The sequence below is a fragment of the Microtus pennsylvanicus genome, chromosome X (assembly GCF_037038515.1).
Source record: "Microtus pennsylvanicus isolate mMicPen1 chromosome X, mMicPen1.hap1, whole genome shotgun sequence".
In the NCBI taxonomy this organism is placed as follows: domain Eukaryota; kingdom Metazoa; phylum Chordata; class Mammalia; order Rodentia; family Cricetidae; genus Microtus; species Microtus pennsylvanicus.
Genome location: NC_134601.1, coordinates 125,395,693 through 125,423,049, shown reverse-complemented (window position 1 = coordinate 125,423,049; position 27,357 = coordinate 125,395,693). Strand labels below are relative to the sequence as shown.

General features: G+C 38.5%; 1 protein-coding gene and 1 pseudogene across 3 annotated transcripts in view; both read right to left on the bottom strand.

Moving 5' to 3' along the window:
* Mid1 (midline 1) overlaps positions 1 to 27,357 on the bottom strand; it is a 336,875-nt gene that overhangs the window by 176,560 nt on the left and 132,958 nt on the right. The window lies entirely within an intron of this gene.
* Positions 4,550 to 4,786, bottom strand: LOC142841708 (ATP synthase F(0) complex subunit e, mitochondrial pseudogene; annotated as a pseudogene).

Here is a 27,357-nt window from a genome sequence, read left to right as displayed (position 1 = left end):
TTTATTTATTTATTTATTTATTTATTTATTTATTTATTTAGGATTTCTGCCTCCTCCCCGCAACCGCCTCCCATTTCCCTCCCCCTCCCCCATCAAGTAACCCTCCCTCATCTGCTCAAAGAGCAATCAGGGTTCCCTGACCTGTGGGAAGCCCAAGGACCGCCCACCTCTATCCAGGTCTCCTAAGGTGAGCATCCAAACTGCCTAGGCTCCCCCAAAGCCAGTACGTGCAGTAGGATCAAAAACCCACTGCGATTGTTCTTGAGTTCTCAGTATTCCTCATTGTCCTCTATGTTCAGCTAGTCCGGATTTATCCCATGCTTTTTCAGACCCAGGCCAGCTGGCCTTGGTGAGTTCCCGATAGAACATCCCCATTGTCTCAGTGTGTGGGTGCGCCCCTCGCAGTCCTGAGTTCCTTGCTCGTGCTCCGTCTCCTTCTGCTCCTGATTTGGACCTTGAGATTTCTGTCCCGTGCTCCTCTGTCTCTGTCTTCTTTCATCGCCTGATGAAGGTTAATATTGTCGATTAAGCTTGGTAAATAAATTAAGGGTTATTAACAAATGGCAACGCTTCCACACCTTTAAAACAGTTGTTCTCCAAGAAAACCCATAGAACCAACTAACTTAGGCTCATAGGAGCTCACAGAGACAGCTGACAGTCAGGAAAACTGCATGGATGAAGAATAAAAAAGTAGCTCTCAGCCTGTGGCCTTTCCCTGGAACAGCATATAGTCTTCAGAACAGGTATTTACATTATGATTCACAGCAGTTGCGAAATTACAGTTAGGAAGCAGAAACTAAAGAATCTTATGGTTGGGGTCACCACAACATGAGGAACTGTACTAAAGGATTGCAGCATTAAAAAGGTTGAGAATCACTGCCTTTTTTCTGTTCATTCATTCATTCATTCGTTCGTTCCTTAGTTCTACATCCCTGCCACAGTTTCCTCTCTTCCTGCTCCTCCCAGTCCCTTCCCCCATCCACTCCTCCTTTTCTATTCAGAAAGGGTCAGTCTTCCCACAGGTATCAACAAAGCATGGCATATCAACTTGCAGTAAGACTAAGCACCTGCCCTTGTATTACAACCCATTACGAGGAGTAGGGTCTCAAGAACCTGTAAAAGAGTCATAGCCAGTCCCTGCTCCCACTATTAGGAGTCCCATAAGAGGACCAAGCTACACAACTGTAACATATATGCAAAGGGTCTAGGTCAGTCCCATGAGTCCCATGAAGGCTCCCTGGTTGTTGAGTCAATCCCTTTGTGCCCTTATGGGCCTAGGTTAGTTGATTCTGTGTGTGAGAGCAACTGCTAAAAAATAACATATAGCAATTCTTTGAAAGGGCTGTTCGGAAAGTACCATATAACCCATTCCTTTATTCAGGAAGGCCATCACTTCGGAAATAACTTTCATGTTCTCTTTACTTATTGCAGGTAACGAATTTTTCTATTCTCTTACTTCTTAGCTGTGCCTGTTTTGGCTTTACCTTCACTGCTAGGGAAGTCCATTGTATTTGGTTACAATTTGAAATTTTTTGAATAATTTTTTTAATTGGAACATATACTAATAGGTCTATACTTGATGTGGCTTCAATCACTATGTCCCTGACTTAGTATTATTGGATAAGATATACATAGGACTTTAATGTTTGGTGGTGAATTAAGGTTTCCCTGACATTTCCCTACATCACCCATGCCCTTCAATCTAAAGAAGAATCCTTGAAAGTAGGTATATAACAGGAATCCCCATTTAAATGTTGGCAAATGTTGATCTACAGATCTGTGTTTTCTAGTTCCCCACGTATAATATATATTTTTACTATCATCACATCTAGATTGTTGCATTTATATTTATTCATTGATTATACCATTTTATAAAGGAATTTTTATGTGTGTGTGTGTTGTTTTTTTTGAGACTAGGTTTCTTTGTAGCTTTGAAACCTGTCCTGGAACTAGCTTTAGTAAACCTGGCTGGCCTCGAACTCACAGAGATCCACCTACCTTTGCCTCCGAAGTGCTGGGAGTAAAAGCGTGCACCACCACTGCCCAGCAAAGAAATTACTTTTTTTTAACCATCTTTAGTTAGCAATGTGGTATTTCCTCAGCATTACCTTATAAAATGAAATTTGCACACAGACACACATACACACACACCAAATTGTGTTAGCACCATTAAAATCATAATAAGATGTCCTTTTTACTTAAAGTGACTGGAAAGATGACTCAGTGGGTAAGACTCTGTCTCATAAAGTAAAGTGGAGTGAAATCAAGGAAGCTACTCAGTGTTCTCCTCTGGCCTCTGCATGTGCATGCCTGGGTCCTTGTGTGAGCATACACACATGTGTACACACACACACACACACACACACACACACACACACAGAGAGAGAGAGAGAGAGAGAGAGAGAGAGAGAGAGAGAGAGAGAGAGAGAGAGAGAGAGAGAGAGAGAGAGGTCATACAGAAACCAATTCCCAGGTAAGAAATATCTATCATATCATCATATTTTAGGTACACACTGAACTGACCCTCACAAAAAAAATCATTCCAGTTCTACCTCTGCATTTATATAGCTATATAACCCAATAAAAATTAGTTTGAGACTCAATTTACCCATATGTCAAGTGAGAGGATTGAGGGAAATCATTTTTAAGGATATTTTTGAGCTTTATTATTCTTTGGTTCAAATGAATGCTTTCTAGACTATCATATGGTACAGTATAACCCAGAAAGGGGTTTATCAAAGTCATTTAACTTTCCTATGTCATTGGCCAATGACTAATTTGGGAATTGTTGACTTTACCAGCAATTACTTAAAGGACTGGCGTGAGAATCAGTTTCGACCAATGACATAAAAAGAATAATCTGCTAGTATGTTTCTACAAAAAGTTTTGATAGCTGATTAAGATTTTTTTATTGATTTTTATTGAGCTCTACAGTTTTCTCTGCTCTTCTCCCTGCCTCTCCCCTTCCCCCTCAACCCTCCACCAAGGTCCCCATGCTCCCAATTTACTTAGGAGATCTTATCTTTTTCTACTTCCCACATAGATTAGATCTAACCACAATCCCAGAGAATTTAGACAACAATGAGGACACTAAGAGAGCTGATTAAGATTTTAAGGCGGAAATGGGGTATGTGTGTGGAACAGGTAGGGGACTTTACTTCTTGCTCTCATGTGTAGTTAGTTCGGAGATAATGTATGAAGCTGGACAATTACCTTCTAGCCAATTGTGATATAAGCTGATTGGCTGAAGCTAGCAGAGCAGAAGATGGGAAGAAATACCAGTATTCTCAGTGACATCATTATACCAAGGTACTAACCAATCCTGCAACACATTGTGTTTGGACATTTGTGTGAGCGAGTATTTTTTTAAACAACAAGAAGAAAGTCTATGTTGTTCAAATCAACAGATTATAATATGTAATCATGTTACCCATTATAAAGTGGTCACCACTGAAAGCATATACATGCCAGCAATTACAATGAACTCTGCAGGTGTGTGTGTGTGTGTGTGTGTGTGTGTGTGTTATTAGCAGCAAATAAAAAGAGGTCATCAATTAGAGGAGAGGGAGAACATCAAAAGCATTGGAAGGAGGAGAAGGATGGGGAAGTGATGTAATTATATTTTAATTTAAAATATATTAAAAATAAATTTACTAATTAAATATTTTAAAAGATTTACTTAAATTTTAACTACTTTTTTCAGGCATGGTTCCTGTTTTCCATTTAAAGAGGGATATTTAAATTAATAATTAAGAAAGCTAGCTCGAAGAAACTAGAGAAATGGTGCAATTAAGAGCATTAGTTGTTCTTACAGAGTAAGAACCCAAGACTGCTTCCCTTCACCCACCTACATGGCAGCTCATAACCATCTGTAACTCCAGGCCCTCTTCTGGCCTTCACAGACACCAGGGACACATGTGATGCACAGACATACATGCAGGCAAAACACTCATACACATAAAATAATAATATTTTAGAAAGAAAAATCAGTTCCATCTCTATATTAAAACACACATAGGAAAATGGCTTTAAATTATCTGATGGAGTTTGCAAGCACTCTGAAAAAGTTCTTCTAGGGTGTCAAAACACCTTGTAGCTATCTAAATAAGTGCATGTAGACAGGGATTTTGTCCTTAAACATCTACCAAAGAGAATAGCTGCCTTCTGGAAAGAGAATGATGTACAAAGACGTCTTTGTTGTGGGGTTTCCTTGTCTTCATGCCCATTTCATTTGTGTTCTTCACATCATATCTCTTCCTGTGACTTTTAATACACTCTCTACATATCCATTCTGGATGACAGGGCTGTGTCTTAAAAGAAAATGTGGTGGTATGGGGAAATGCTTGGAGGAGAATTCTGTCTTCATTAGTTGGATCATATTGTAAGACATGAGAAAGTCTTGATAAACCTGTGTGCCCACTAATGTCAACATAGCTGTCGGTTTGTGAGTCACACCATATGTAGAGCAATGTCTTCCTATTATAAGCAAGCACAATAATAGGGTCACAATAGTTATAGAAGATTTTTTTTCTTTTTCACACAACAAAGCTTTATTCATCCTCAGCGACTAAAGAAATGCAAGCTCACTGGCGCTTCACTTGAGTATGCTGTCATCTTGAGCTTCTGCCCATTCTCTTTCAATCCGTTTCAGCTCATCTAGTCTCTTCATTTCCTCCGCCGCCACCCTCCTCTCCTCCTCTGCTCTGGTGCCGCAAGCCGTGCCGAGGACCAGGACTATTTATTGGCCGAGCTTAATGAGTGGAGAGACCTGAACTGGGGGCACCATCTTGTCCATGACCTTCGTGCCGGAAGCTTAACTCTCGAAGATATTTTTAATCCATGAGAATAATTTATATACAAGCAATCCAAAAAGTGCAGAAGACTCTAGTTTTCTAAGATTCCTAGCTGTCATTATAATACTGTCTTTCAGACATGGGTGTGGCAATAGAGTCCAGACTGGCACTGAAATCATGTTCTTCCTTCCTCAGCTGTCAAACTGCTTGGGTTACAGGTGTTCACCACTATGATCTGCTCAGGCCACTATAATTTTTAATATAAAGCATGCAATGTGAAATATTATTGACTTGACACAGGAAATGATACTTTGAACTTTAGCGCAATAAAAGTAAAATGACACATGTGCTTCCTTGAAGTTTGATTTTGTAAGTTACTTGAAATAATCTTTGTGAATTGATTAATTACAGTGTGGCTTTGAAATAATTTTGAAAGTAGTAGCTTTTGAACATCTACTGGAAGATGTAAAAGAAAAAGTGTGTGTGTGTGTGTGTGTGTGTGTGTGTGTGTGTTAGAGAGAGAGAGAGAGAGAGAGAGAGAGAGAGAGAGAGAGAGAGAGAGAGAGAGAGAGAGAGAGAAAGGTCAGAGGACAACCTTGGCTGTCAGTCCTCACTTTCAGCCTTGTTTAAGACAGGGTCTCCTTTTGGCAGTTTGTTGCTGCATTTGTCAGGCTAGGTGGTCTGCAGACTTTCAGGGCTTCTTCTGTTTCTACCTCTCACCTCCTTGTTTGAGCACCGGAATAGCAGATGCATGCAACCGTGCCCTATTTATTTGGTTTCCAGGGATTTGAGCTCCAGTTCTTACACTTGCCCAGCAAATGTTTTATGGACTGGGCCATCCTCCCAGTCTCTGGTATATACTATTTATTTAAAAAGAAATAGATAGAAGATATGATAAATTGTAGAGAATACAGAAACTGCACTGATCCAAGCCACCATAATCATAAGCATCATCGCTATTACTTACTATGGCATGTCTTCTAGCCTGCATTTCCCTTGAGCCCTCCACCCAGACTGCTTAAAAGATTTCATCTATTTTCTTTGCTTCAAGTTCTTCAGTGGTTCCCACCTCACAGAGTAAAGGCCAAAGTCCCTGTAATACTTCAAAGATCTATGATGCTGTCTATCCCTGTTGTGACTGTCTTCACCCAAGTCTCCCCTGAACCATCCTGTTTTGGCCACTCTAGAACCTGTTGGTCTCTTGCAGGCTCACCTCATCACCTTCATCCTTAATATTCTTCCTTCCTGGAGTTCTTGCTCCCAAAACCACAGCACAGTTTGCTCTGTGAGGTTTTCCAGGTCTCTACTCAATTTTTGTATTTATAAGAAAAGGCCTTCCAAATCAATAGGATGGGAGGGCAGTTGTATGGCTGGTGCCCTCCCCGAGGGCCTTAGTCATCTCTTTGCATCAAATTTTTTTTATTTTTTTATTTTTTTGGTTTTTCGAGACAGGGTTTCTCTGCGGCTTTGGAGCCTGTCCTGGAACTAGCTCTGTAGACCAGGCTGGTCTCGAACTCACAGAGATCCGCCTGCCTCTGCCTCCCGAGTGCTGGGATTAAAGGCGTGCGCCACCACCGCCCGGCTGCATCAAAATTTAAGCTGGATGACAAGGGCTTGTTTAGTTGCTTTATGTAACATCATTCAATAAAGATGGACTGGAAAATGATGGAAGCTTTCCTGTCCTCACCTTTCTGCTTCACATACTTCCTCAGAACTTCCTACACTCTACACAGAAGGAACCCACACAAACTCGAGTTTTTACCACACATACTTTGCAGGTTCTTACTTTTCTTTATTATACTTCAAATGTGTAAGTTCCTGGATAAAATGTAAGCTTAATTAAGACTAGTTAGAATGCAAGGTACCCAAGATAACCAATCTGCATTTTTTATACCTCATAGTTCATTCTGCCTATTGACTTATAAATCAACTCTTGTGCAGTACCTACAGTTCCACCAAGATATTGTCATTACTAGTGCTTCTTAGAAGATATTTTTGCTCTACATCACTACAAATAAAGCATATTCTACTTTCTTAAGCAAAAAGGTCAAAATGAAAATCTTCATTTTTAAAGAAAAGAAAAATGCTATTTTTCTAATAAAAAATCAAACAGTTGAAATACTAAAAGGGAAATTTTCAAGAAAAATTCTTTAAATTGGAAAACATAGCTGATAGAAGTTTTTAGATAAATTTTGGATAAATTAGGGTAAGTTTGGAAAAATTTTAGTGGCTTTGTGTGAACTGTTTTCCAAAAGTGAACACAAAATGTTTCTCAGTAATACCTTTCAAGGTTTTGATTCACAGCAATGAAAAGCTCAGTTTGGAAGGGAGGAGAATACATATGCAAGAGCCCAAATCTTACTTTCCGAGTAGCATTTCTCAGTATGTGGTCAGAAAATAAAACACATGAGAGAAAACTACAACAAGAAGAGATGGGATCTAGAAAATGTGGAAATTAAACTAGAGACACAGGAAACACTTGATGAGCATTCCTTCTGTCCTCCCTTCGCATCATACGGATTGAATAAGCATTACTCATCGCATTCCCTAACATAAAAGCCAGGACAAACAGCTTTATTCTCAGAATTTACCCAATTGGGCGAGAGAGGAAGAGAGAGAGAGAGAGAGAGAGACAGACAGAGAGAGAGACAGAGAGACAGAGAGAGAGAGAGAGAGACAGAGAGAGAGAGAGAGAGAGAGACAGAGAGAGAGAGAGAGAGAGAGAGAGAGAGAGAGAGAGAGAGAGAGAGAGAGAGAGCAACAACAACACCCAAACCCCTCTTATTTCAATTTATGATAGAGTGAGTTTGTAACCTAGGGGCTGAAAGTAACCAGAGTCACTTGTCAAGTGTTTCAAGACATGGAAGTTGGTAATGAAAGGAGAGGAAAACCCAATAATCAGAAATGTCATTTTATTATTGTGTACTTCATACAGCAGCCTTCATACAGAGATTCCAAAAATAAGTCATCTCATTTTTCCATATGACTTCTATTGCCCAATGAGACATTAGCAAAGATTAAATATGTTTAGACTTAAAAAGTATTACTACTTGCTGAGCATGGTAATGTATACTCACAATTCTGGTACTCAGTAAAAGGATGCGGAAAGATTGTGAGTTAGAAGGCCAGCCTGGGCTATGTAGGTAGGCTGTCTTAAATAAAACAGCAAAAAAGATGTAAGTGGTTTTGCTTTGGAGCTTACTCCTTGGTGCTGTTCAGAGCTTTTTCATGAACATATGAAGGACAGGCTGGTCAGCTAGAAAATTAGTGTCTAGTCAGAACTAAGATCATGTAGACATTGTGGAAGACCTCAGGTGATCCTGGACCAAATCATTCCTCAAGTGGCCTGTTACCTCATTCCAGACATGCAAGTGACCTTCATAGGGATGAACAAAACAATCGTCATGTTCAGTCTAGCTAATGTCCAACCTACAGAATTATGATTAGAGACTTTGTTTCTTTGAGACAGTGTTCATATCTTCTCTTTACTCCAGGTTGGCATTGGACTTGACACCCCTGCCTCTATCTCCTGAGTATGACAAGTAAACACTACTGATATGGGATGCCCCTCTGTATGCTGTGAATACCATTCGTTAATAAAGAAGCTGTTTTGGGCCTGTGATAGGGTAGAGCTAGGCAGAGAAAATTAAACTGAATGCTGGGAGAAAGGAATCGAAGTCAAGGAGAAGCCATGGAGCCGCCAACAGAGGCAGACATGCTGAAACCTTGCTAGTAGGCCATGAACCTCGTGGTAAAATATAAAATAATGGAGATGGGTTAATTCTAGATATAAGAGCTAGCTAGCAATATGCTTAAGTAATTGGCCAAGCAGTCATTTAATAATACAGCTTCTATGTGGTTATTTTGGGAGTCTGGGCAGCCAGGAAACAAACAAGCAGCCTCCGTATTACACACTGTCAGAGTCAGCATGAGTTAAAAACTGTTTCAAGCCACAAGATTTAGAATGTCTCATTATACAGCAATGGATAACTGACATACACACCAAGCCCAAAACTTTTTCCATTTACTACTACAATGCAATAGACTTTCTTTGCCATTATAATCAAAAGGATTCTTAACCAAAAGCATGGTTTCATGTACTAGTGTCATTGCTTCTGTTCATCAATATCATGTATCTTCAACTATGCCCTTGAATTCCAAGCTTCTCCTTTCAACTCCAGAGCTTTCCCTTATCCATTTAAGCTTTGTTTTTACAAATTGCCAAAGGACATGGCTTCTTTTCATGCCCATAGATATCAGGTAGGACCCTCACACATTCTCACCATCTTTTCTAAAGCTCAAAAGTTTAACAATGTGATTCTCCATCCATTAATTGCTATTTGCTACCATTCTTTACAAGTTGGTATAGGTTTTCTATTTCACAAAGAAGAGCTATCTTCTCACCAAAGGCCAAAGGAGAATTTCCTCTTGGGACCTTACCTTTATCTGGGTTGATCTGTTCCTTAGGCTTTGAATCCTATACACTTGTTTCCTGGTTTATCCTCTGCTAAAGACAGAGATGGCCCTGTGAAGATGGTTGAATGTCTTTGCACTTGCAACCCAGTAGCAAACTGTACACATTAAAATTATATGGCAGTTTTTAGAAAAATACAAGTCATATGGAAATTATGCCTGTTTCTGTTGGAAGAACATTAACAAAGCAGGACTGTGGAATGTGTTTGTTGGCCTCGAGGTTCTCCATAATGCAGTTGGGTGTTTACAGTTTCAACCCCAGATAGCTAATGCTCATATTCCCTTAGGACTTTCTATTTCTATGCTCCATAGTCTGATATCTGACTGTCCAGTACTGTATCTTTCTTTAAAGAGTGTTCTCTTCAGCTACAGCCAAGTTCGTTTGCATGTGCTTGACTGGAAGCGCTAGAGAATTTGACTCCCTATTCTTATATCTGTGTAGTTCCCATCTAATGATGAATCAAAGTGGGTGGAAGGATACACCAGCTGTAACAGATCTGAGGAGTACACCTTTCATCGGTTCTCATGGTTTGGTAACATATTACTTCCCTTCCCTGTCTCTCACTTCTTAATAGATAGCTATTAAAATTTCATTCTAAGTTCTGTAACCAAGTAATACACAAGTAGAAAAAATGACCTCCTCATATACTACTTTATAGGACAGGAGCTGAATTTCTAAAAATTGTTAAAAACTATTTAGTAAGAAAAACAGCACTATAAGGATGGTGGAAAGAACCAGATTTGAAAGCCAGTAAGGTGGCTCAGACAGAAAAGTACTTTGAGTAAATGCTGATGAATTGAGTACTCAGGACCCATACAAAGGTGGAAGGAAAAGAGTGAATCCAAATACTCTGATTTTCACAGAGGATCATATCACTTGCACTGCCCTGCCCTTATACACCATAATAAAATCAAAGGACCAGACATATGGTGGTGAATAGGTTAATAGCTGCTTCTGAGCCTAATTCACCCTCAGGGACTCTTTCCTCATAATGATGGAATCAATGATGATTATGTGGATAATATGGGGTCGTAATCTGGCTCATCTCCAGCATGGACATCTATCATTTTGTTCAATAGTCACTGAACATTAAACATATAGGATTTAATTTCTTGCACTGTGAGGCTATTTAAACTTTATTTTTTTAATTTTTTTAAGGAGAATGATGCTCTGATATGGTCATTTATCTAAACATATGTATAACTTCAAAACATAATTAGAGGGTATTCAAATAAATATATTTAAATGTTTATGAAATATTGGCTGTTTGGTTACAGGTTAAACTACAGAGATAAAATAGGCTACTTTTATTGCCAAATGCCTTCAGACTACATTGACTTTTTTTGGAACTGGTACAAAAACAGAGATTACATCCAAAGTTGTACAGAGATTCTGTGTGGTCCAGAAAATTATGAGTCTTTACTTGTGCATACAAACTAAATATTACTCATGTTTATTCTCTAGTTCTTGGAACAGTAAGCAGTCTGGGCCTCAGACTGATTGGGGAAAGACCTCTTAATGGATCTATGACCTATTCTTCTAACAAAGACTAGAAAATACTTAATAGTTCTAAATGATGAATTCTCTAAGGAAAACACTAGTAATTTTGGCAAGCCAGAGACACTGGTAACCATTTGAATAAGGCTTCCTTACTTGCAGCCAGTATTGCAGTCATCGCTTTGTCAAGGATTCTGAGATTCCTCAAGCATGAAAGGAAGGGTAGGGAATCAAATCCTCTCTATTTAATAGGAAACGTCTTAGAATCGCTTCAAAATTAGCTTTGGCTCAGCTTAATGAAATTTCCTCATTGTTGAGCGGTGGCCCACCAAATCCACAGCATTCAAATGGCAGTTCTTTTGACTGTTATTTTAAAAAGCCTTGAAAATTGCAGAACATACAAAAATAAAGATTTTTATTTCATCCACTCTGAAGGGGCGGGGGGCTTTCCCTGCCCTTTGAGTAGCTAAAAAGCAAGCCACCTAAGAAGATATTATTTCTTCTGACAATAGGAAATTTAACACCTGTGATATATAACAAATCATTATTTTAGAGGATGGCAAAGTAACCAAGACAAAAGAATGAAAGCCATTTTTTGATGGTGTCGCTGAAATTTCTCCATTGGCATTTTGTGGAGAACTCCCTTGACATTTCTCCTAGTTCTTAATAATGCAGTTTGTCTTTATCAGTCTGCAGTGAGCAACTGCCAACTGCTTTTCTAGCCATCTTGCCTTCCATTCTGCAGCCATTCCTGTCTTCCAACTGCTTTCTAATATGAGTGGAACAGCCAGCATCACTTTCTTTACATCAGTATGTGCATACGTTTTGACACCCAAAGCTCACCATTCATCTCTACTTGGCCTGAACAAGGGTATGACTAAACTGAGCATCTCATGAGCAAAAATCAGCACAGCAATGTAGCAAAAAAAGGGGGGGGGTCTCCTTATTGAAGTGATACCAATGTCAAATACTGATGTGTATAAATAATTGATTGTGTTTTCACTGGGGAGCCCAGTTTGATCTTTTGTTGCTTAATGACCCCTGGGGTCTTTGGCTCTCTGAGAAGCAGGAACATTTAGGATATTTTATTACAACTTCATCACTAATTTATAGATTACTATGGAGTCAGGTGCACAGGTTCAGAGTCTCATCTATCAGGATGGGCAGCCCCGATATTAAGAGATCACTACTTACCAGGAATCAATGGAAGGTGCCAGAGGGAAGGAAAGGGGGTGATGGCTCACAGGTGCTATAGAAGGCGTAGCAGCAGCACAAACATAGCAAAACCAAAATTTCCTTTTCTTTCCCTTCAGTCAGATAAACTAGAAAAGGTTTCTATTATTTCCTAAAAGTAAAACTCCCTAATATAAAGCATAGCAAACTATAATCAAATGTCATCAAACAGTTGTTACTTTGTTTTTCTTTTCTGCTATGGCTTTGGCAGCATTTTTTTTTAAACTAGACTAACTGTGTTAGATTTGCACTTTCAAAGAGATGCTATTGCTTCTAAAAATGGTGAAGAACAAAAAGAGGACATTTCCTCCCACCACCAGAAAAATTGCAAATTGCCAAAAAATGGCCAGAAAAGAGAAAGCATGTATTGGTATTTAATTGCAGATTTGATAACATTCGTCCTTTGGATATAAGCATTGAATTTGAGTTCATTTCTTCCTAATTGTCCAAAGTGTGTTATGATAGATGTACATGTTGAGATATGATAGGAAGAAGCAAAAAGTGCAAAGACCAAAAAGCCCATTTATTACATATCGTCATGGAAACTCACAATGACTTCAGGATGTATAATACATTCCAGAGTTTTACAAGAGTTCCTGAACAATGTTAATATTTTTTCTGAGAATGTTCTCAAGAATTCCATTTCCATCACAGCCAAGTATGTATTCACATCCCCTGACCCCTCAGCAATGCCTCTCCTAATTTCTATGCCCCTTCTCTTGCAACAGAGAAATGATGGGCCCCATCAATAAAACCTAAACTCGGTGCAATCTGAAAAAGCACTAGTTAAGAGAAAGAAACCTCTGAGCATATTCATAAGGAGTGGTTCTTTATGAAACTTTTCTGTGTCACAGGGACGCCAGGGAGGCTGTGGCACATTCTGCAACTGTTGCTATGGCAAAGCGTCTTGGGCTATTGAGTAGGAAGCACATTGTTGTGTTTAAGTCATGTAAATGATCAGGATACAAAGGAAGCAGCCCAGGCAGCCCCTGCTCCACCACTGCTATGCTGAGGTCTTTCTCCCTTGACATATGCCATTTACACAGCATGGGAAGGCTCCCCCACCCCTGAAAACCTTACTCCCTGGGTGCTTCGAACTAGCCTTTGGAGACGTTTATGAGATCTCCACCTCTTTCAGAATCAATTCTGCAGGGGGAAAACTACACAATGACAAAGCCCTTTCCTCTATTTTAAGGCCAGGATATTTCTATGAAGGTTTTGTGTTTTGCTTTAGACTGCTGCTGATCTTGTCTAATATTGCAGTTTTCTATCCATTTTTGTACCTTAAAGGAAACTAGGACAGATGCTCCTTTGTTACCCACTTATATCTCAAATATGTGTTTTTAATCAAGTATTTTACTACAGCACCAATTCACACTGATTAAACATAATTATAGAAACAAAATATGCAGAATATCTTTTAATAATACCACCACCTCTAAGGAAACAATGGGGATCTAATTTAATGATCTAAGGCATTGTTTGAAAGCAATGTCGAATTAAAAAAATAGTAATATATTTTAAATGGAGCTTACTAGTAATATATCAAGTGGAGCTTATTTTTGGATTGAACAATGCAATTAAAAATGTACTATTATTTAAGATTCAGTGTTTCTAATTTTTAAATTATTACTTAAATGAAGACTTGAACAATAAAAACATCCTTCCAGTAAAAACACTTTGGATTCTGGGACTTGACATTTGAAATGCTGTGCTCATTTGTAGCTCAATTTTGAGAGGAAATTATCAGCACTATGAAAACCTGCAATTTTGATAATGTGTCAATGTCGCTTTCTGTGTTTTGACACTTTACTGTGATTACAACGGATTGTATCACTGGCAGAGTTTATCACTGGTGGACACTGCATAGATGATACACAAGAACTCTGCATTCCCTTTGCAAAACCTCTTGGATCATAACCTTTAAAATGGTTTTGTTATTTTTCAATGCATTTTGGTGCATAATAAAATGCATTTTTTTCTTACTTGTATAGGAATGGACCATCTCAGGAAAGCTCAAAGAATTACTACCACATAGTCATAAGCTATTAGTCCCAGAACTTGTCTAAGCCTCTGGAGTCAAAAGAATTTAGGACAATAAAATCTCAGTAAAAATGTGGTCTATCTGAAATTTCACATCCATTCAGAATAGAATTCTGTAAACAATTAGCAAGCTCTTTTTAGTTTTATTAATTAAAATGTTCTTCTAGGAATTATTTAAACATGATTTACAATTTCTATAAATTTTAAGACATAATCTGACATTTAATTCTCTATTTTTAAATTCTCTACAGTTAAAACCATAGCTGCCCATTCCTCCTCTCCCTATATGAAGAAAATTTCAAATATTTGAAACACAGTATAGGAATGACTCCCTCGAGAAGCCAGCCTCCTTATCTTTGGGTGCGCACTCTCCTATTCCTAAATGCCCCTCTCTTAAAATTCTTTTCTTTTGTTAAAAATATAAGGTAGGGTGTAATTATTCAGCCATAGATAAGGCTGCACTTCCGGGTTCTAAAGGCAGGCACGTGAGGACAGGCCCTTGGGCACAAAGGACCTGCGTGACCCATGTGCGCGCACACGTGGTTACATCCACGTACGACTTAGCTAAACCCTTGCACGCATGCATGAGTCACCCGTCATCTGCATCATCAGTGTGACGTAGTTACGCCAACCCTTATATATGTTTGTTTGTGTGTGCGTGTGTGTGTGTGTGTGTGTGTATAGAACCATAGAAATCTAGTTCAGTCTTAATATTATCATAGTAAGTCCATATATGCTTAATTTTATATTATATACTGATGATATAATATTTCCATGCACTCTCATGATAATCTTTAAGAATTCATCAGAGCATACATCTAGTTGTATTCTGATATATTTCTGTGAGCCTGCCTTTGGCCAAGTCTTCCACTGCAAGAAAATGTTGAGAATGGGGCTGCAAACATGCATTTCATCCTGGATCTTGGTTTGTCATTCTTGCCCCTAATCTACAGTTACAAATATACTTACTGTAGGGCCCGTGGGTCTATCCTTGCTCCCGGGATTCATTTTGAGGACAGTCTCTGGCCAGCCAGCATTTCTTGTTTGTTCCTGAGCTCCATCTGCCTATCCTGGTGATTAGTTGTAGGGCATTCTTGACTCCACCTTGGGCGTGGTAATTTCCCACCTGCCTGGGGGGGGGTATCCCATTGAACAGCAGCTAGGTTTTTCCTAAATTTGAATAAACAGCATTCAGCTGATCTCCATTCAAATGACCCAGGTCTCTTGTGTGTTCTTTCAATCTCCAAGCCCTTGACCGGCTGGTGAACAGTACATTGGCACATGAACTGAACCAAGAGAAAAACGCAGACACAGGTGGTACAATTTACATTATCTTTTAGGATATCTCTAGTAGTGTCATACTTAGGAATGGTCCAGAAGTTACCTTTTTCTAAAACTGAAGCAATTGTATATGTTTTGTGAATAGTCTAGGTACACTTGTTTCTGATTATGACTTTCTAAAACAAAGGCCCAGTTGACAAATAATTCATATGTAAGAAAATCCACCAAGTTACATATATTGTTGAATAATTATTAATGTATTCACAGAGTTATAACCATCATTATGACCTATTTTAGAACAGTTCCTCCCTTGGAGAAGAAATAATATCACGTCTGTTACAGTCAGTCCATTTTTCTCTACTTTCCACCCATTGCTCCAGTGACACTAACCTTTCTGTAGCTCTAAGTGTACTGTCTCTCAACATTTCATACAAACAGTTTCATCAAATTATGTGATGCTTAGCCACACTGATGAATATTTTGCATATCACCATAGAACCTTCATCTGGCGATGGATGGAGATAGAGACAGAGACCCTCATTGGAGCACTGTACTGAGCTCCCAAGGTCCAAATGAGGAGCAGAAGGAGGGAGAACATGAGCAAGGAAGTCAGGACCACGAGAGATGCGCCCACCCACTGAGACAGTGGGGCTGATCTATTGGGAGCTCACCAAGGCTAGCTGGACTGGGACTGATGGAGCATGTGAACAAACCGGACTCTCTGAGTGTGGCGGACAATGAGGACTACTGAGAAGCCAAGAACAATGGCGTTGGGTTTTGATCATACTGCATGAACTGGCTTTGTGGGAGCCTAGTTTGTTTAGATGCTCACCTTCCTAGACCTGGATGGAGAGGGGAGGACCTTGGACTTCCCATGGGGCAGGGAACCCTGACTGCTCTTAGGATTGGAGAGGGAGGGAAAGTGGGGAGAGTGGGAGGAGGTGGAAAATTTTAATAAATAAATAAATAAATGAACCCCCCCCAAAAAATATGTGATGCTGTAGCATAACACAACCTCTATCAGTAGGCTATGATTTTTTTGATTGGCTAGTATTCACTGCTTGACTACTATATTTTTTTCATGCTTTCATCAGTTAATGAAAATGTGGGATATTGATATTTTTTTAGCTATTATGCTACGATTTTTCTCACACCAAAGAAAATGTTTTCATTTCTCTCAGATATCTATTATATCTAAGTGTTTATTATTATTATTATCATTATTATTATTATTATGTGTGTGTATAGATGCCCATGCATGTAGAGATCAGAGAAGACCTTCAGATGTCTTTTCTAAGATTCTCCACGTGATTCCTTGGAGACAGGGTCTCTCACGGAAAGTGGAACAAGCTTTCCTCTTGTCCTGGCATTAGCAGCAGAAGGGTTACAGGTGTTTACACAGACATGCCTGGGTTTTCACCTGGGTGCTGGGGATTTGAACTCAGGTCCTAGCACTTGTGTAGCAAGTGTTCTTACTCACTCCAACCCCTCTATTTTTATTCTAGGTGGCTTAGGTGATAAGTTTTTTTAAAATATCTGAAAAATGTGCAGACTGTTTGCAATGTGCCTCTAGCATCTTACATTCCTTCCAAAACTCCCTATTCTTAACCTGAGGTATTCTAATGAGTACTGACAGTTTCTAAACTTCATGGCTCTTTCTTTCGTACACTTCTGGGTCTGACCAGGTAATTGGAAGATAAGTGCAATTGTTTTCATCAGAAAAGCCACCCAGAATTATAATGGGAAACAAGGACATCCAGAATGTGCTCATAAATTCTATACCTACTATGGTGAAGAAAATTTAAATCTCACATTGTAGCAAATACATGTACCAGTTTGATTATCCATTTGAAAATAGCAACACACAACATCAGACAACAGGCTAGGAATCTCCCAGTGTCAGCCTTGCATGCAATCCTTCATCAATAGCTCCTAAAGATAGGAGAGACATATGAACTGTTCTTAGAGTTCTGAACAGTAAGAGATGTTTTTCTCTATAAAGAAATCCATGTGGGAGCCCTCACGGTTGCTTCTTGCTCACATGTGCACAATTATTCTTTTTTAATTTTAATTTCCAACGGCATTTGAATAAACCCCTATGATCTCAAGGATTCTTTAAGTTCATATCGATAAAGATCTTAGCTTTATGGCAAGCTGGGCCTATTCTGAAATTAAAACATGAGTTTTGTTCCTGACACATCAAGGAAACTGGGCTTGAGTGGTTCATTCACACACATAGCTAGTAACACTATGACTACCTCTTTTTATATTTTCTGGATGATGTAAGCCACAATAGGAATATAAGTATTTCCTGACCTGTTTCTAGTAGACCTGTGTACAGCAGTGACCATTTTTACTTCCTCACTCTAAACTTTATAATACCATCACTCAATACTTTTGAATTGTCCTTCTCTGTGAATTGTGTGTAACCCAATTTCAACTAAGAAAGGCACATTGTGTGGGAGTGTTTATTTTATTCTATTGTCTCTCTTTGAGTTACTATTAACTCCTACAATTATACAATGTTCTTTATGAAGAAAAATGACAAGCATGGGTATCTGGAAGGTTCTGAATGAAAATGAGAGAAAAAAATGTGTGGGAGGAGGAAAGAAGACAAAATAAGTAAAGAACATAGTATCTTAAGAGAAAATTTGAAAGAGAGTAGCATGGCAGAAAATTGGAAAACACAAGAAATGAGCCCATAGGTTGAAGGTATTCAAGAAGTGATATTCTCCTGAGATTCTCAGGGGTGCGTGGATGTCTTCATTCCCTTGGGAAGTGCAATACTTTGCTGTGATACTAGAACTAGGTTTACAAATGGCTTCAAACCTTAGCATCCGATATCAGGACTTTATAGCTTTGCAAAAATAAAATTGAAACTCAAAATGCTTCTGATAGTATACAAAATATCTACAGAGCAAATAAATATTTTCTTGGATATGAAATGGCACACAAACGGAACACTCACATTATTATCTTTTTAATAGAAGAGGAAGAAGCCAAGACAGCTAGCTAATAAAAAGCACTACATCCAAAAGTAAATTGAATATGGAAATACACAAAAGTATTGGGAATTTATCCTCAGAGAATCTGGCCATTCAAACGACTTCAAAGGTTCTCTTCTTAGTTCTGAGTGCACAATTAAAGAGCGGTGTAGAGAACTTGGAAAGAGCTCAGAGGAAAACCGGAAAGAAGATCAAAGGGTTCTTGAAGCAAAAGGATCCCAGAGGGAGTCAGGAAGCTAGACGCACCTAATATAAAGTAGAGAATATCGGGGAGATAATTTAATTACGGTGTTCAGCTCAGTGAAGGATTTTTCATAGGCATTCCTAACATCTACCTGTCCATGAATGGACAGAACGGCAAGGGTCTTTACCTAGTGTGGAAGATTTCACTTGGGTGTAAGAAATTTCCTGCCACTGTAGTTGGTAAATAATGCAATAGCTGCCTGTTTATGGGTAGGAAGAGATAATTTCTTTTTCCGATGGACTTTAAAAATAGGCAACAGTTCCACAGATTCGGAATGACTTTATAGACGACCTTGCTATCTGGAACTGCAGCTGAAGTGGGAGAGTGGTAGCGTCCCACATTCTACAAGAATCTACTCTGGAACTCTGGTCTTGTGTCACTCACAGTCAGATTTCACCCATTTCCAGGGCTTTCCAGAAAAGTCCTTTACTTGCCAACCGTTTTGAGTCAAAACCATTTCACCTTCGAAAAAGAGCTCTGGAAAAGATGGTTTGAAGAGTGGGAATTTGTTGGAGAAAAAAGAAGCTAAACAAGGCCCACTTGGTGGGGGTGGGGTGAGGCACCTCAGAGTGCATTCTGGGATGAAGGCTAATTAAGATGTTGACTGAATCTATGCTAATCATGTCCCACCAGACTCTGCTGGATTAGTATGTAAATTGGTAAACTCTGTTCTGAAATTGCCCTACCAGCTGAGGTCTAATTACTGACTAGACATAACAAATAATAATGGGATTTATATTTTAGGATGTTTAATTATGGAAATACACGTCTGCAAAAAATACCAGTTGTAATGCACAAAAAGAGATTTCATAATGTTTTCCTAAAGGTTTATGAAATTTTACACCTTTAATAAGAAGACCAGGAAGAAGGGTGGGTAGGGGAAGAGCTTTGGGAGAACTGGCATTTGTGAACAGGGACCAAAATCAGACTGATTAATTCACTGCTTAAGAAATTTCCCCAAAGCTTCTCAAAGACTAATTGTTTCATTGCTGATACACAGCATCTTGTGAGCTTTTAGTTCTATCACCAAAAGAACTGGAACTGGTCCATGAAGAATAACCTAGCCACCAGGAACTCAGAGAGGGACTCTTCTGGTAACATGCATTCAAATGGAATTAAAGACAGCAGGCCGATGACATTCAGAGGAAACGAAGCCACTAAAATACGGGGTTCTTGACTGAGGTTATTCCTCAATGTAGAAATCATAGCATTTATAAATTAGAAAGTGGTAAGTGCAATCCCAAAGCCAGAGTGCATTTAAGTGAGGTTTTAGAGAAAAGCAGCTTGAGCTCTAAAATTCAATGAATGAACGAACATACCAGGTCAGAAATGTTTATTACATCATTATGTGGCCCTGCCCTTTCGAAAAGTAGTTTATAAAGGTCTACAAACAGAATTTTAAACAAACTTGTAATTGTTGCCTGTATCTGTCTATGTTGCTATTACATCATTGGAAGACTAAGCAATAAATCTTTACTAGGGCTTATATTATGAGATAACTTACATTTATATTTACTTATTTCTAACATATATTGCTGTCTTTTAGACCCTCTACCTATATTTAGTACATAAATCTACTTGTGTATCATGTTTGTTAAATTTAGAAAAGTTTGCTTCAATGCTTAATGTGTCCCAAATATATTTCAGTTTCCATGCTTTTCTTGATCCTTTATATTATATCCCAGTTGAGAAAAAGTTCACAAGTTTCATTTTATTATAAGATATTTTAGACTATTTGTTTCTGTTATATGACACAAACAAAGATATCAGTAAGTGAAATCCGTGGGAAAGTTTGTGTTTTCAGTCATTCCAAGTCCCAATGCATTTACAGTTAAACCTGTATATTGGTTGGTGAACACCCTAACACAAAATTATCCAAAAAGCAACTATTAATTGATACTTGCAGTGTGGATATAGAGGGAAGAATAACAGCGGGGCTTCCATGTAAGGGTATTCAAACTTTGCATTAGAAATCTATTTCAAATAAGTTTTGAGAACTCAAGCTATTTCTCTTTGCAGATGTTTTTAGTATATTGGTAACTATATTTACTTAGGTTTCAACAGTGGAGTTTCTCCTTTCATTATTTTTAAGAAATGTAAGGTAGTCCAGGAAATGTCTCATTCCCCACTTGTGTACTTACACATCTGAACAAACTTCCCCTACCAATCTGCTGCTACTCAGTTCTCAACTTCAACCATTGCCATTAAGGGAAAGTTCATGTACTTAACAAAGATAGGTGGTTTCCTTTCATTACAAGGTGTTTTAGACTATTTGCTTTTGTTTATGGCACAGGAAGAGATCTGCAAGTTAAACTCAGTGGACAAGCTTGAGTTTTCAGCAGTCTCGAGCTATGATGAGCTGAATGATGACATCACACAATACATCACTCAAGGCATCAGTTTGTAGTTATACATTATTTGAAACTAACTAATGATACTCTCCTCTAAGTAGTGAACAGAGGGTCAGACATTCTAGAGTGGTCAATGCAACAATGCAACTCTGTCCCTTTCTTGACATGCATTTCAGGACAAGTTAATGGAAGGTTCCCCCCAAAGTGTTCTGCTCACATAGGTAAGCAGGGATAAGCTTGAAAAGGCATCTTCTTGAATGTGAGCTTCTCAGGGCTTGGCTAACAAACTACTGAGTAAACCTCAGAGTTATGAAAATTCTCACTCACAGATAAATTAGAATTTCAGAGAGTAATGTTGAACAAATACACTTTGAAACTTTATCATTAAGTCAAGCTGAAGACTACCTTAATAATATTGGTTTAGATAGTACAGATATGACTACCCCAAAACATGATCATGATACTATAGCTAAAATCTCCAGGTTTGCTGTTCCAGATGAGAAAGATCATGGAATCCTTCCCCAGCAGTTAAGTTGGCATGGGAGCCAGGATTCTGGGCCAATGGGGCAGAAACAATGAGTTCAAGTATGACTGTGCTTATTTCATGTGACTCTACTTTCTTAATAAGAGTGGCAAGCAACAATCAAATGTGGGCTCCATAGCAATAGATATTAAACAACCATTTATTAAATACCCAAAGAATGGAAAAGGTTAAGCCAAGTCTTTTCATTAAAAAAATCCAAAGCAGATTTAATTGGCAAGAACTCATAATCCTGGTTACCTAACAATAAGGAACAACAACAAAAAAACCATATTATCATCAGTAATATCTCTTGGGGAGGAGTATTTTTCCCCTAATAATCACTGTAGGATTTTTTTTATAGATCTCAGGGACACATGTTTTATAATTTAACATTAAAGGTTTCAAAGAGATTATATAATAGTTTGACAAAGATAAAAATGTAGAAAAAGATTACACTCAGTTTTCTTGGCAAGGATTCTTTTATAAAGGACCACCTACATGGAGTGATGCTCAGGTTCTCACAGCCAGTCGATAATAAAGATAATAAAGAAGAGTCAGGTCAGAGACCAGAACATTAAAAATCATCCCAAGATTCCTGATGTATTTAAAAATTATATTTAATTGGGGTTCTGTCTATAATGTTAAATCCAGTATTTTGAGGCACACACAAAGCAGAGGAAAGGACCTCGGGGATTCAAACTTAGCTATATAGACTTTCATCATTGATGTACACATTTGTCAGGATGGTTCTTAGAAAATGTATATAGCACATTGTGCCGCTCAAAAATTGAAGAAAGTGCCCACACATCCCACCCACTCAACTTCCCATTGCTCTGTCCATGTCTTTATATAAAAGATTGCATGCTAACTTCAGAATTACCCAGAGCATCTTGGAGGCATTTACTTCTCAAAAGTCTATTTTTCATGAGTACAATATGCTGTTTTTTTCAGTGCTGATATTAATTCTTAGAGAGCAAGGAGAGTAGAAAATTTCTACTCTTCCCTTCAGTCCAATCTTACTGTTCCATTTCACTATGAATCACACCCTTCTGATGACCAGGACCCCAGAGGAATTTTCCTAGGTAAAAGAAACCAACATACCTCAAATCATCATGATAGCAGTAACTGTCATTTTTCTGTCCCCATCTTGGAAATGTACAGATAATTCTCATACGAAAAACTGCATAAAACTATAACTGGTAGTATAACAAGGCAGTCAGTCATAGGAATTAAAACTATGGACCCTGGAACCAGGATATGAGCCCTCAAATACTTTCTCTCCCCTTGCGTAATTTGCAACCCAGGGCAAATCTATTTTTTAATCTGAAAATATGATGATAATAATAGAGATACTTATCTAAGGGGATTGGTATGAAGATTCATTGTATTATACTTGAAATAAGGTGAAACACTGAATGAATATGTTATCACTATCAGTATCTTCAGAGATGAATTTTGAGGCAGAAGAGAGAAGAGGTTTTTCTAGATAGTTTTATATCACCAGCTCTTACACCAGCATACATACAACTTCTAGAATCATCCATGCCTTCTCCTCCCCATTATTTACCTAAATTATCTGAACTATACAGCTATTCTGCGAAAGCCTTATCTGTAATGTCTCTCAAAGTCTTTCTAATGTTCTCAGCAGACTCAGAAGTTTTGCTCTTAACTTCTCTCCTGCACTCCAACTTCATTGGCCTCCACCTTCATATGTTTCTATCAGTAAACTTTCTACTGTGGAAACATGGCACCTTCACTTCTTACAATATATCTGTAGCTGTCCAATGTCAATAAGATCACATAATAAATATCACCTACATTTAAAATGTGTGGTAATGAAAATAATGTACCCCACAAAGATACACACACTTAAATGATCAACTCTTTGGTATCAAAATGGGACAGGTTCTTCCTGCTTGGTTGTCTTGATGTAATAATCCTTATAATGGAAGGAGGGAGGCTGAAGACTCAGAGTCAAAGAAAATGGTTTGCTCTAATAGGTCTCAAGGTGATGCTGGACCATAGAAGGAATGTTGGTGGCATACTGAGGCAGAGAAAATGAACTAAATTTTATTTGAGAATTTCCAGAAGGAATACTGCTATGCTGGTGATTCACCTTGATTTTACACCTATTTGAAGCTTCAGACCTTCAAGAATATAATACATTTATGCTTTTAAACTTTTTGAATATATTGTTGCTGATTTGTTGCTATACAAAGCATTTGGACAGTAGGTAAGCATGTGGAGGTAAATTAATGACTCAACTATGGATATACCAGATTATCAGGCCACTTAGAAATCATGTTTTTTCTAATTTTTTCTAATAGCCTGATATGATTTTGATTTTTGAAATAGTAACTTCAGATGCGAACAGAGGATGCATTTTCGAGGTTTCGACAATGCCACGCTTTCTTCTGTTCATATTCTGGAGGCAGAAGAAAGTGAGGCTGAGTTAAAAAGAGCTCTCTATAGAGCTCTTTATACAGAGTAGACATATACATATTCTAGTATAGACGTGGACTAGTGTCCCTCACCAGATAACCTGTTGAATCCCGGGTACACATAGACAAAATCCAAGTCAACCTCTCATTCCACTTAGCAAAGAAAAGCCAGTGCACTCTACTCTACATGCTGGTCTAATACATTGATTCTTTTTTTTTTTTTTTTTTTTTAAAAAACTGTTTCTTCTTCGAAAGTTCAAAACGTTTTCCCCATTGCTTTTGAAAAACAGGTTCTTACTCTGTTTCTCAGGCTGGACTAAAGAACTCATTCTGTAGGCCTCAAACTTGGGGCAATCTCCTGCCTCAGCCTTCCAAGTTGTGTGCATGAAGCACCACACTTAGCTCTAAATGGTTCCAAGGTTAGGAGCACAGGCTGCTCTTCCAAAGGTCCTGAGTTCAATTCCCAGCAGCCACACGGTGGCTCACCTTCCATAATGAGATCTGGTGCCCTCTTCTGGCCTGAGGTAAACATGCCAGCAGAACAGTATACATATAATAAATAACTAAATCTTTTAATAAAGCACTTTTTATATATAAGTATGTGTAGGGCCTGCCTTTTCCATAGTTACACATATCTTCTCATAAAGAAATTCAGGGAAAGGGGCAAGCGGAGAGAGTATCTGAAGTAAGCTGTCGAAATTAACTGATGGATCTGAATCTGAGTAGAAAGACCTGAGGGGTGAGAGATGAACTCAAAAGAGGTTTGGTGGAAGAGGCAATGAATCCTCATCTGCTACCTTAATAATCACTTGGCACAATCTACTTCATTCTTACATTCTCAAGGCCTAAATTCCCTTATCTTGAAAATGGGCATGGTGTCTAGTTTTCCGTGTTGTTGAGAAGAGTAGGTGGAAACATGATTGCAAAGGAGTTTGGGAAGTATCTGGTACATGGTAGATCCAAGAAGCATTTATTTATTTACCTATCATTATTATTTTATAGGTATATTTACAAATTATATGTATATATATATATATATTATTGAGAAACATCCTAACATTTTAACAAAAATCATCTAACAAAAAACATAGCAAAGAAAAATGAGAAAGAATAATAATGTATAAGCTGTTAAGATTAAATTTACCAAAAAATGGTCCTTATTTCCCTAACTTGTGCAATGAACAGATTAATTCAGAAGAAATCTTATTTTTTTAAAAAAAATTATTTAACTGCCCATCATTGAGAACAACACACAGAGGGTCCTGGGCAATGTTGGAAGATTATTGATCAGCCTCGCTTCTAGGTTCTAAGTAATCACTATTATAGTTTAATGTATCAATAATTCAGTAGAATTAGTGTTTTGTATTATTACTGAAAACACATTTGCAATGGAGCCACGTGAGGGGACAAATAATGATTAGAACATCAAGAGACGGTCTTTCTGCCCCTAGACTTAGCTATCTCTGCAGCAAGCCCCACCCCCTCCTGCCCCCACCAAAACAATGTCTTCATGTCTCACAGCAAACAAGGGTTGCCTTGGTGACAACAGACACTCAATACATGCCAGATGAATAAGAATCTCAGAAGGCCCGAATGAAAAATGGCCAGCCAAAGTATTTTAAAATATCAACCTGGAAAGAAAATCAATACTAATAAGCTCCATGCTCTCAGGCTCAAATATGATGAAAGTAAATAGTCTTTCAGAGTAGAATGAGCAGGAGGCAGAGAATAGTGAATGACATTGATCAAAACCTGCAAACCTCCCAGGCATCCTCACGGTCCACAGAAAGATTTACTGTTATCTCACGCTCCACCCCTCCCCTCAATTAACTGCCAAAGTTCTGCAAACAACTCCTAACCGGTGGAAGATAAGACTGTTTAGTTGAACTAACAGTTTTAGCTGATAAAAGAGTGAAAACCTAAAACTGAAAGGAAATTGACTTACTCGTCAGCGAAGAATTAGCTCATTTTAAAGAGACCATACTTTTGAGTTTTCACATTCACGTGTGTAGAGAAAATTATTTAGATATATACTTTTAAAAACCCCTGAGTGTGGTCAAATAAATGACACAGATTTTCAATTTTGACTTCTTTAATAATCAGGTCATCTTACGACTGCAATTTATGTAGAAAAAAAAATCCTATGGGCCTAGTTTCCAACTAAAGCCAAAGTTGTGGAGCTGTGGAATTAGTGGAGGGATCGTTTTACTTGATCAGTATTTTCAGATGAGCCGAGTCAACCAGAAGGACCATTAACTGCACTGCACACAAACATTAGAAAATGAATACTTACCACCAGACCACTTCATACAGGCAAGGGTTTTAGTTTGATTTTACCAAGCAGGGAGAAAGGGAGGAAGCCCCCTTCATTAGGCAGCAGGAAAAGTTTCTCATAGAATCAGCAACAAAGATTATCATGCTGTTCGTAAAGGTGGGGGAGGGGCAGAGATGGATTTTAGGAATATGGTTGCAGCAACTAGGAGAAACTTCTAGACCAGCTGATCTGCCACTGCTTCTCTATATACGCCCTCAATTTTTGAATATACCCCTCAGTGTATTGCTTATGGGACACTTGGGGGGGCAAACAAAATAAATGCATTTGTGAACTCTTTAGGCTTGGTATATGTGCATCCATGCATTTAAACAGTATTTACAAGGCATGTAAATAATGTATATTTGCATCTTCATACAAACAACAAAATCAACTTCCAAATAACAGAGTGGAATTAGGGAATACCATCAGCTGCCAAATAAAGCTGGATGATGTGCTGAAGGGGTGTGCTACCTATTCCTTCGGACCCTAATGGCAGGCTGCTCATTTCTTCCTTCCAGTGAACACAGATCTCTGTTTAACAAATGTAAAATAGGATGTTCTGCACAGGGAAGACTAAATTCCATTTTCCCCGTATTCATTGCAAATGTTCTGCCCTGTTCTCATTCTGCGTGGAACTTACCCTTGGCAATACTTGGGTTACTAGCAACAATTCTGTTCCATACAGCTCTAGTCACCAAGGCAGCAACACACAGCAGTAAAATGCTTTTTCCCAGGAATATAAATAACAGAGAATTTTCTGGAAAGTTCTGACCCACCCCCCTCAACCACCACCACCAATTCCTGTAGTGATATCCTCCCAAACTGTTCAAATGTAGATAAAAACGCTTTAAGATGTGCTTATCATGTAGATACGAGCATTCCAGTACGGGCCCTAGCGTCTTCACGTGCACCCATTTTGTTTCAGTCCGCTACTCAAAAGTGATGCTGATCAAGTTTGGGAGACGTAAAATTGTTCTCTGGCCACAAGCCCTTTGTGCAGTTAACAACGACTTTCTCATACACTAGCCAGAGACAATGCAGGATGTCCCCAGAATCATTAACCAACTTCCTTCCTTAGGACCCCACCCCCCAACCCCAGCCCCTCCACCCTGTACTTCAAAAGGCAAACGTCTGCAATAGCTTCCTACTGTAGACGAG